Here is an 11,730-nt window from a genome sequence, read left to right as displayed (position 1 = left end):
AATACAAGAAATAATTTATCAAGTGTGAGGCTGTGCCTATTCACATGAGGAAAATGAAGAGTGGAGTCAGTCAGTTAAAGCACGTAGGCAAAAAATTACTCAAAGGAATGAGCTGTAAAATTCATAGATAATTCACATAAACATATTTTGAGCATATAACACTAGACTTTCAAGGGATATGCAGGTAATCTAATTGAACTACTTTATTTTACAGAAGCTTAAACAGAGGTACAGAGAATATGTCCAAACAAATATCATACACAAGTGGAAAACCTGTACCTGATTTTCCTCCTATTTTTGTTGAATATATCACCATTATTCCACTTATCCAGGTTTGTAATTATAAATTTCTTTTTACCTTTCCCCCTTTTCCATACTTCACATTAAACAGATTGTCTTTTCTTATAATTCTATTTGCTATGTATTAATAAGAACATCAGATCATAGATTTCATACTCGAAGAGATCTCAGAGGCCTCTATTCTAAGACTCTAATTTTAAAGATGAGGAAACTTAGACCTAGATGTGTCATGGTACTTACTCACAGGAATGTAAGACATAAAATAGGTCCTCTAACTCCAGAATTTTCTCAGGCATTTACTCACTTACCTCTTCTCACATAACTAGCAAACTAATAGAGTCCCTTATCACTTCTCTATGGGACTCATGATAGCGTCCAAAATGCATTCTCTACTTCCAATCTTTCCCTTTTACAATTCATTCTCTACACAATTCCAAAAATTCTTCTTAAGGCATATGCCTGATCATATCATTCCCTTCATCAAAAATGACCAGTAAAAGGTAAATATTGACTACAGAAGAAAATACACACTTATTCATATGAGATTTAAGACTCTCTACATTTTGTTTCCATTATGTTTTTCTAGATTTATTTCTACTACTCTCTCCACTGACTCTGTGCTCTAGCTGAATTACTTTACTGTTTCCAAACTCATCATGCTATCCTTCCTCCATATCTGGAATGTGGTTCTTCTCCTCAGAACCATTATCTTCCTCTCAGAACCATTATCTTCTTTCAGAGTTAACTTCATTTACTACTTCTTTCATGAAGTCCCCAACTTTCCTCATTAAGATACTTTTCCCCTCGATTTTCCTTCTAATATCTTTGTATGCATGCATTTGCATGCAGTATTTCCCCAAAAGAATATAAGCTTCTTTTGGGAGTTTTTACCACAATGGCTAGAACACAGTAGTCTCATTAAATTCTTGTGGAAAAGTAAACTGTTGAACAACACACGAGTACATGGGACAAATGCAATTCTTTTTCTATCCCCAGTTAATATGTTTTCACAACTTTTTTTTGATTTTGTACCTTTAGATTGTAACAGTTGAATGACTGTGTAGAGTACTAGAATAAGAGTGTATGATTTTATTTATGTAATCAATCTGCAATATTTATCATCCATTATGTGCCAGACAGTTTTCTATGTTATTGGATTTGTGGTGCATAGGACAAAGAAAGACAGCAATTTCTTTTATAAGCCATTTATGTTGCTGTTGGCAAAGTCCAAATAGAATCTTCTTCCTGGCATACCCTCTTTTCACAGCCCCTGTGTCAGGGAGAAAGGAGGCAAAACTCTCATTAAGATTATAGTTCAATGGACTTTTGATTCAACTTTGTATTCTATCTTCCCTAAAGCATCAGGGTGGGAGGCAGGTGCAGCAACTGATACTATTAGTCTCAGCATTAGAACTACTCGAATCTGGTGCTTTTGTGGAGAAAAGTGGCATACCTGGGAGACAGAGCACTCCTAGTCATAGTGAGAAACAAGAGAGAGAGACAGAGAGACAGAGACACACATAAAGGGAAAGACAGAGATAGAAAGACAGAGAGACACACAAAGACAGAAAACAAAGAAAGTTGAATCGTGGGAGATACTTACAATATGAAGGTGTGGGTCAGGGAGAAAGTAAACAAGAAAGTCTGCTGGTTCCATGGATGGAGTTTGGTAGCTCAAACATATGAGGCAGAGTAGATTTTGCCAGATTCTTATCTGGGGCATTGCCCTTTCTCATTGCCCCTTTCAGCTTCTTAAAGACCCTCATCAATTTTCTCACTTACTTCATTCTTATAATTGCCTTATGAAAGCTGTGAGGAAAACGAAGTTCAGAGAATTTATATGACTTTGGCAGGATTATGCATCTGATAAATAGTTGATCTAGGGTTTCAACAAATACTTTCAAGATTTATGTTGAATGTGATGCCCTCTATATCTCATTGCTTCCTTGCTTAAATATTTGGCCAAGTAAATAGTAATAAATAATGATAAATCAAAATAATAGGTGATGCAAGGATCAATGAAGAAACGAAAGATGAAAATGATGAGATTGTAGCATATTTCCATTAATACCTTATGTTGAGAAAGTGGCACAGGAATCATCATCTGGGAATTGTATGAATGGAAAATGTGGAACCATTCAATTGTGTGCCAAGTGGAAGTCAAAATTAGTGTATCCTTAGTCCTGAAGCATTATTTACTACCCCCCTCTTAACACAGAAAGGCCCCATATCGTGTTGAATATCTCTTCCATTCTCCCTATTTTATTTATTTTGTTTGTTTTTAATATTCTTTCTTTGGTTTTCAGATTCACGTACTCTCCTTTCCTCTCCTCCTCCACTCATTGTGAGGCAAGCAGTATCATGCATTTTGTATGCGTGAAATCATGCACAATACATTTTCATGTCAGTCAAGTTGCAAAGGAAGGGAAGGAAGAAAGGAAGACAAAAGAAAGAAGGAAAGAAGGAAGGATGGAAAGAAGAAAGGAAAGAAGGAAGGAAGGAAGAAAGGAAGGAAGGAAGGAAGGAAGGAAGGAAGGAAGGAAGGAAGGAAGGAAGGAAGGAAGGAAGGAAGGAAGGAAGGAAGAGTGTCAAGAAAAACAAAGTGAAAACAAAAAAAATTCAATCTGCACTCAGTGCTCATCAGTTGTTTCTCTGGAGTTCAAAAGAATTTTTCATCACGTGTCACTTGGAAATGGCTTGGATCATTGCATTGATCACAGTAGCTAAACGTTTCACAGTTGATTAATTCTAGAATATTGCTGTTACTATATGCAAAATTGTCCTCACTCGACTCACCTCTTTTTTCTATCAGTTCATGTGAATTTCTCCAGCTTTTTCCAAAAGTGTTTCCTTCATACCTTTTTTACACCACAATAGAATTCCATCACAATCACATACTGTAACTAGGACCAGATATATAAATGTTGAAATCATCGTATTGTAGTGATTATCTGTACTTATTATCTGAGGACAAAGTTGGATATACTAACCTCTCAAGGATCCAGGGATAACCTTGAAGAGTTGGGGTATATCTTCTCTCATGCTTTGATGCTTAATCCCTTAAAGGGAGAATGTCATCTCTTCACTCTTAGCCACAAGTAAATAGTGCCAAAATTCTATTTTAAAATTAACATCAATTATATTATATAGAGGGACAGTTACATCAAAGATATAACTAGTACAAAAGTACATTTATCCCCAATACTGCTGGAGCATCTCCTCCTCTATAAGACATTTGCCTTTGAGGAGAATGGATTCTAGCTCTTTGCAGTTTCTACATAGTTCTGCTCTTATATAATTCACATCTAAATGGGATGGCAGCACTTAATGAGTCCTTGTCTCTGCTATCACTGGGCTGAGTCCTGTAAATCATTCCACGAAGCCTCAAGGCAGGACCACCTGGCAGCACACCCTAGCATGGAATCCATTTTCAAATGTACTAATGGTCTGTTCTGCTGATACTTTGATACTCACAAGGTCATATACCTGATCTCTTTCATATAAAATTAAAGACCAAATAGTGAGGCAAATAGCTAAAGAAACTTTTCATAGTCCACATTTCAGTTTTGAATAGAGGGAACTCAACTTCTTCTCAAATATCATTGTCTCGTCTTTCACTATAATGCCATCAGTGGGAAGGAGTCAAGGCTTTGACAGGTGACTTCTTTTAAAATTCATATCCATGACTGGATATAAAGCTTAACCAATAAAATGAGAGTGACTTTGGTTTATCACATGATTCATTTACAGAATATTTGCAAATATTTCAAACATCTCCAAGGTATTTCCTTTACTCATCATCATACAAGAAACACGAGATTCCCAGACTTTTCCACATGAATGAAAGTATTCTGGCCATGCTCACAAAAACTGCAAGCAGTTCATCGTTATGATATGCACAGAAATGGGGAGGAAAATTAAGAAATTTGCTGACATTATGAAGAACATAGAGAGAGAAGATGATGCAGTATAGAACCCTGGGGACCTACATAGTCAGCAGGGATGTCAGGGAGGATGATTCAAGATAGGTGAAGAAGAACGCGTATTCAGACGCTTATCTGAAAGTATCTAGGAAGAAAAGGATATCCACACTGTCATTTGCAAGAATCAAGAAGAATGAGTACTGAAAAATCTCATCTGATCATATCACCTAAAAATATTTTATGATTTCTTTGCTTCCTTTCTCAGATCCTAGTAAAAGCTGTTCACACCTGATTCAATTACTGTGGCTCTCCCTTTCCTCCTACATGAGCGGGATCACACTAAATTTAATGGAATGAGGCAGAGTATCTATACTGGTGATGATTTGGAGATTATACCACCTGTTTCAGGGTTATTCTTAAGACCCTGAGGTATTTAAAGTCGTAGTGGTTCTTATATTGGTAGCACAGATTGAACAGTGTGAGGATAATTCAAGGGTTAGCTGACTAGACCTTAGAGTAAAAGTGAGTATTGTGGGAGAGAGTGGAAGATAATGTAAATTGGTTTTGAAATGAAGAGAAGAAAAACAGAGGGGGTTCATAGTGAATGACCTCGATTTTATCAGTAAAACATGAAGTGAAGTCCTCAGATGAAAATTTAAAGGGTAAGGAGTTTGACGTTTTGAAGAAGTGTCTGATTTAATGGGAGAAGAAAAGATTATGAATAACTTTATGAGGACTGAAATAATAAATCAAGTAGGGAAGAATAAAATAATTGCTTTCCTGTAGGGAACCTCAGTTGAGGTTAAATAACATAAATTAGAAGTAAAATTCTGATTTCCTCAAGTTCTATTCAGCAGCACCTCTTTAAAAGTAGTAGACCTAGCTCTTTCCCCTCTGAGCCAGAAGTGGTGCATCTGATCCATGATCATGGCAAAAATCGAGGCCGGGAATCTTCATGGGAAGAGGTGCTACTCAAACAGGTAGATGATTTAGAGGTAGAACTTTCCCAATGGCCAAAGTCACTGGAGGAGTTGCATCCAAGTTATCCGAGTAGTCTAAAAATCTGTTGTCCAAGTCCTAACTGTCATCAACCAGACAGAGAAAAAGAATCTCAGCAAATGCTATAAAGGCAAGAAAGAAATACAAGGCTCAAGACTTTGGGTCCAGAAAGACCTGTGCCATGCATACAGGTTTAATAAGTACGAGGAAAGCCTGAAGACCAAAAAACAGAGAGGAAGGAATGCCTGTACCCCTTTCTGAAAATTGCTGTTAAGGCAAACTTTGTTAAGGTGCTCAATAAAAAGACACATTGTTGTAAAAAAAAAAAAATAGTAGATGTAGACACTGGGAGATATTTTGGGTTGGAAGTTGATAAGGGAAGTGTAACAAAAAGAAAATGTATCGATGGTTTTGAAAGTAAAATGAAAGTGTGGAGTTAAGTTAATTAACTATTGGATGAAAATACATAAAAGAGGAATGTGAAGTCAGAATAGGGGTCCTGATGAGTACAGTGATTGAAATTCCCATGGAGGATGATGAAGACGTTTAAGAGGGATAAGACATAGAATATGATGGTATGATAGGAGGTTATAGTCATATAGAAAAATGTCCGAATTTTCATAAAGAAATAAAAACTAATGGTTAATGATGAGATTCAAATTACGAGCATCTTTGTGTGAAGCTGAGGTGAGTGAAAGAGTACTTCAGAAAAGTTGAGGAGATTGAGAAGGTTGGAGGTTTGAGTCTCCTTTCATGAAGGAATATCAATGCTTCTATTAATAAAAGAGAAGTAGATGAGGAAATGAAGAAACTGATCAAGGTGAGACAAGTAGAAAATATTTATCATGATCTATATTGGGTGAACTTGTTTAAATCAAGTAAGCATCAAAGGAAAAATTTCTCTATGCTGACTCTCCTCCAACGCCAACATTGCAAAGTAAGTAGATGAGAGAAGGTAAATCCAGTGTTTGAGAGAATAGAAAGAACACAGTGTCCTCCTAACGAATCTAGGTCTCAATGAAAGCAAATGGATGGGACACATGAAAAGAAAATGACCAGAATGAAGGGAAGTTTGTTAATTACAGAACAAGAATTTCAGATAACCCAGTGGAAGGAGAAAACAGATTTATAGTGGGTATGGGTGGAGTAGAACAGAACTGGAATGAAAAAAATGGGAAGAAGGTATAGAGACAGTTACTTCTGTGTAGGTAGTGATTAATATCAGAATAAAGTAGTGATTTTTGTAATCTATAGGGATAGTAATGGATGATGAATGAATCTGGATACTCACCCTCTCCTCAGGGAGAGATTTTGAGTCAAGACTATAGGCAGTGATACTCCAGATATGTTGAGATGTTGAGCTTTAGTTGCCTGTTTTTTTCTTAACTAGTAGTGTAGATAAACAGAGATAGAATTATAGGGGTAGAAGTTGGATGTTTGTTCAAATATATCAATAAAAATAGTCCAGAATGACAAATCAGGGAAGTATTGCCATCTTCATAGATGGAAGACACATAATAATAACATTGGAGATCCACTGAAAATATTAAAAATTAGTATTGGGTGAAATATCTTTTTTTTTTTTTTTTTGCTCTACACAAACCACACAAGTACCATTTATCAAAATGAGACAATTTTCCCCACTGTGTGACATCTTGGAAGTAAGAAATCTTTCAAGCTGAATTAATTGATTCAGTCCACATGGACATCATTTTTATTCTGCTGAAATAGTATTTATTAAATAATAGCAATAACTCAGAAGGATTTGGATAGTATATGAGTTCATCTAAGTCAAAATATCTCTTACTTATTTTTACTGTTCGTTTTATGCACTCAGAATATATGCTTCAAGCATACTACTTTTCACTTTCTGGGTTTTATTGCATATATAGTTTTCTTCCCTTTGGATCTATGTCTTCTTTCACAACATGACTAACATGTTAATATGTTTGGCGTGATTGAATACGTATAAGCTATATAAAATTGCGAAGTGTCTCAAGGAGGGAGGTGAGGAGGAAGGGAGAAAGAAAATTTGGACTACAAAATAACTTTAAAATGAATGTAAAAATGTCTTTTCATGTAACTGGGGAAGAATAAAATATTATTTGAAATATATATTTCAACATGTAATGTTAAGTTTTGTGTACTTTAAATTGAAAGAACATGAACATGTGCATGAGAGAGCTGCTACTAATAAGCCATATCCTCACAGTTTTCAGAGCCATTGCACATCTACAATAACCCCAAAATGATTTGATAGTGATGAGTAGAGGTTTCGGCAAGGGTAGGGAGAGCAGAACCAGATGCCAGCACCATATACTTCAGTTCTTAGCAGTTGTCTTTAGCACATGAGGACTGAGCACGAGGAATAGGTGTGATAATCCAAAGATCATCCTCTAGGCGGTATCTAAGACATTGCGAAGTAATTAATTTTGCAATTCTCGCAGATATCTTTTGTAAGAAAGGTATGGGTAGAGCAAACTACCCAAAAAAGTAAACAATTTATAGTCGTAGGAATACATAGGAATGTAACTAGTCAACACAAATTCAAAAAAGTTAGAAATGCCAAAGAGGAAACCACAATAAGCAAATACAATAATTAAAGCCCAGAGAGTTCAAGGTCAGGGTTAAACAAATGTTCTTAAGAATATGGGAATAATGATGTCAGAAAAAAAAATTGAACAAGTCATCAATGAACTCCCTAGGAAAAAAAACTCCAGGGCAAATGGATTTACACATAATTTCTATCAAACATTTAAAGAACAGTAAATCCCAATACTATAAAGACTATTTGGGAAAATTGGCAAAGAAAGAGCCCCACCAAATTCTTTATATGTTGCAAATATTGTGATGATACCTAAACTGAAAAGAGACAAAACATAAAAAGAATATTATAGACTAGTTTTGCTAATGAATATAGATGTAAAAATTTTAATAAGATATTAGCAAAAAGATTAAAGCAACTTAAATATACTTTGATCAGGTAGGATTTATGCCATCAATGCAGGAGCTGGTTCAATAATAGGAAAACCAACAGCTTAATTGATCATACCAAAAACAAAACTAACAGAAACCATATGATTTATTTCAATAGGTACAGAAAAAGCTTCTGACAATACACAAGCCCCTTTCCTATTGGGCACACTGGAGAATTTAGGAATAAATGAAGTTTTTCTTAAAATGATAAGTAATATCTACTTAAAACTATCAGCAAGCATTATGAGGATAAGATAAATGCATTTCCAATAAGATCAAAGGTGAAACAATGATGTTCATTATTACCACTGTTATTCAATATGGTGCTAGAAATGTTAGCCTTAGCAATAAGAGATGAAAAAGTAATTGAAGGAATTAGAATAGGCCAAGAAAAATCTGAATTATCATTCTTTTTCAGATGATATGATAATACAATTAGAGAATCCTACAGAATCAAGTACAACACTACTTGAAATAATAAACAACATTAGCAAAGTTGGAAGATATAAAATAAACTCACATAAATCATCTGTGTTTTAGTATATTACTAACAAAACCCAAAAGCGAGAGATAGAAAGAGAAATACCATTTAAAATTACTACAGACACTATAAAATATTTAGGAGTCTACTTGCCAAAACAAACCCAGGAAGTATATGAACTCAATTACAAAACACTTCTCACACAAATAAAGTCAGATCGAAATAACTGAAAAAAATATCTTTCTCATGGGTAGGTTGAGCTAACGTAATGAAAATGATAATTCTACCCAAATTATTTTTATTCAATGCCATACTAATCAAAAATCCAAAATTTATTTTATAGAGATGGAAAAATAATATCAATAATCATCTGAAAGAACAGTAGGTCCAGAATATCAAAGGAATTGATGAAAAGAATAGCCATGTTAGATCTGAAATTGCTTTATAAAGCAGCAATCGTTGAATCCAATTCATGGTGTCTAAGAAATAGAGGGGTAGGTCAGCAGAACAGGTTAGGGATACAAGACACAGTAGTCAGGGATTATTATCAGTGGACTGTTGGATAAACCCAAGACCCCCAGGCTCTGGGATAAGAACTCACTGTCTCACAAAAGCTGCTGGGAAAACTGGAAAATAGTGTGGCAGAAACTGAGCATAGACCAACGTCTAACACCATATATCAAAATAAATTCCAAATGGGTAAATAATCTATGTTTAAAGGTTGCTACTATAAACAAGTTAGGGAAAGAAGGAATATTTTATTTGTCAGGTTTATGGAGAATGGAGAAATTTATGACCAAACAATAGATATAGAACATTAAAAAATGCAAAATGGATAATTTTGATTACATTATAATGAATAGTTTTTGCACAAACGAAGTCAATTCAGTCAAGCTTAAGAGGAAAACACAAAACTGGGCAAGGATTTTTACAACTATTGTCTGGGACAAAGGTCTCATTTCTAAAATATAAAGAGGAGTGAGTCAAATTTGCAACAATAGAAGTCATTCACCAATTAATAAATGGTCAAAGGTTACGAACAGGTGGTTTTCAGAAGAAAAAATTAAAGCTATCTATAGTTATGGAAAAATACTCTAAATCAATATTGATTAGAGAGAAGCAAATGGAAACTACTCTGAGGTACCACGTCACACCTATCAGATTGGCTAACATGACAAAATGGGAAAAAATGATAAACAGTGGATAAGATATGGGGAGTTGGGACACTCATTCGTTTTTGGTAGAGCTGTGAGCTGATCCAAACATTCTGGAGAGCAGTTTAACACTATGCCCATTAAACTAAAAAAAAATGCATGTATTGCCCTTGTTTTTTTTGTTTTTTGCTTTTTGTTGTTTTTTTTTTTAAAGAACCTGGTAAACCTAATGATCTTAAATAACTTTTCCTTTCTCTTATACTTAGTACCTGATGGATATGGATAGGAAACTATTGTTTTCTCTTTCCTACTCTAGTGCCAATATAGCACAATGGGACAAGATATAGACATCAATGTTAGATCTAAGTAAGTAAGATCTAATTTCCCACAGTCAAGTGGGAAAGTTAGTTATTCATAATACCCTACAATATCAACCAAGAATCTGGGAAATATAGTATGTCAAAGGGTCTTGGAAATTTGTTAAGATTGGCAAGACTGTCTTTATCCTCTTAAAAAAAAATTGTGACATGCCCGTGTGGACTGAAAAGCCTCATAATTTTCACTGGCCCAGAATATTCTGCAAGGAAACTGACTTAAATAAATATACCCATCTTGATTTTGGTCTTATGCTTCTTATCCTGACTGAAGCTACATCTGACTATAACATCTACTACTGAACAAATAAATTGTCAAAACAATTTTAAATATAGTACTTTGCAGGTATCTACATGGATTCTCCTTGCACCATTGGAGATGGCAAATACACCATGGCTTTTCAACGTTTTGCAGTTCTTTCTCATCCTGTTCATGAGGAGACCACTAATTTGAGGGAAGTTTCCTTTTTTATTTCTTTTTATATCTTGGAAGTACCAATGTATCAACTGGACTATATTACTACTCAGTCTTACTATATGATTATCTACTATGAACCTTTGTTTTCTCATCTACAAAGTGGTGATAACAATTCATAAGTTACCCATCCCTCAATGAACAGACATAAAATATATGATAATGTGTGGAAAATATTTCAAAGTTCTAAAGCATTAGATTTGATTAACATTAACCTTATTTTTGATCGAAATACAAATTTAATATATGATTGTGCCTTTATTTTAGGGGTAACTATTCTGAGAAATGTCATTTTACTATTTTTTCGTAGTCTGAAAATTCTGTTTCAATATAAATCATTTCCTTTATAATCTTAAGTATTTTATTTTATGCATTCAAGCACATTATTCTTAGAAGGGGTCCATAATCTTTCCAGACTTTCAAAGGAATCCATTACACACACACACACACACTATGCAGAACATTCACACACACACACACACACACACACATACACACATTCAAGGTTAAATCACTGCTTTAGGTAAAGAAAATTTAATTATATTTAGGAAAATTTTAACCAATGCTTTACATTACAAAAAAGTGATAATGATTGATGTACTCCCTTTGTTCTATGGGTAGTTAAACAACAACAACAACAACAACAACAACAATAACAACATTATTTTCCTCATCTGAGTGGACAGAGTTGCAGAAAGATTAAGTAAGGTCATTCAGGTATTGAGAATAAACCATGAGTATTCTGTTTACTTACTTAGACATCTGTCCACAATGCTATATATCCTATACAAATGTAATTCCCATGACTAATGAATAATGAAAGAATGTTTGTACTCTTGAAAGGGATAAGGCTAATTGGCAGATTATTGAGCCCACTTCAACCATTATTTAAAGATGTTTCAGGGTCACCTACATGGGTATAAGCACCAAAATATCAAAAAGTAAAATGTAACCATATTTCAGATTAAAATATTTTAAGAAATTTGTCTTTGAAATCATTGACAGAAATAAATCTCATGAATAAGAGGTGATTTAGATTCATCCATAT

At 34.4% G+C, this 11,730-nt stretch overlaps 1 pseudogene; it reads left to right on the top strand.

The window, feature by feature from the left end:
* Positions 1–5,150: 5,150 nt before the first annotated feature.
* On the top strand, positions 5,151–5,662 carry LOC140522820 (large ribosomal subunit protein uL29-like; annotated as a pseudogene).
* Positions 5,663–11,730: the final 6,068 nt, after the last annotated feature.

This window comes from Notamacropus eugenii, chromosome 2, assembly GCF_028372415.1.
Source record: "Notamacropus eugenii isolate mMacEug1 chromosome 2, mMacEug1.pri_v2, whole genome shotgun sequence".
NCBI classification, from domain to species: Eukaryota; Metazoa; Chordata; class Mammalia; order Diprotodontia; family Macropodidae; genus Notamacropus; species Notamacropus eugenii.
Note: the sequence above shows the minus strand (reverse complement) of the source record. Positions and strands in the feature narration are given on the sequence as shown.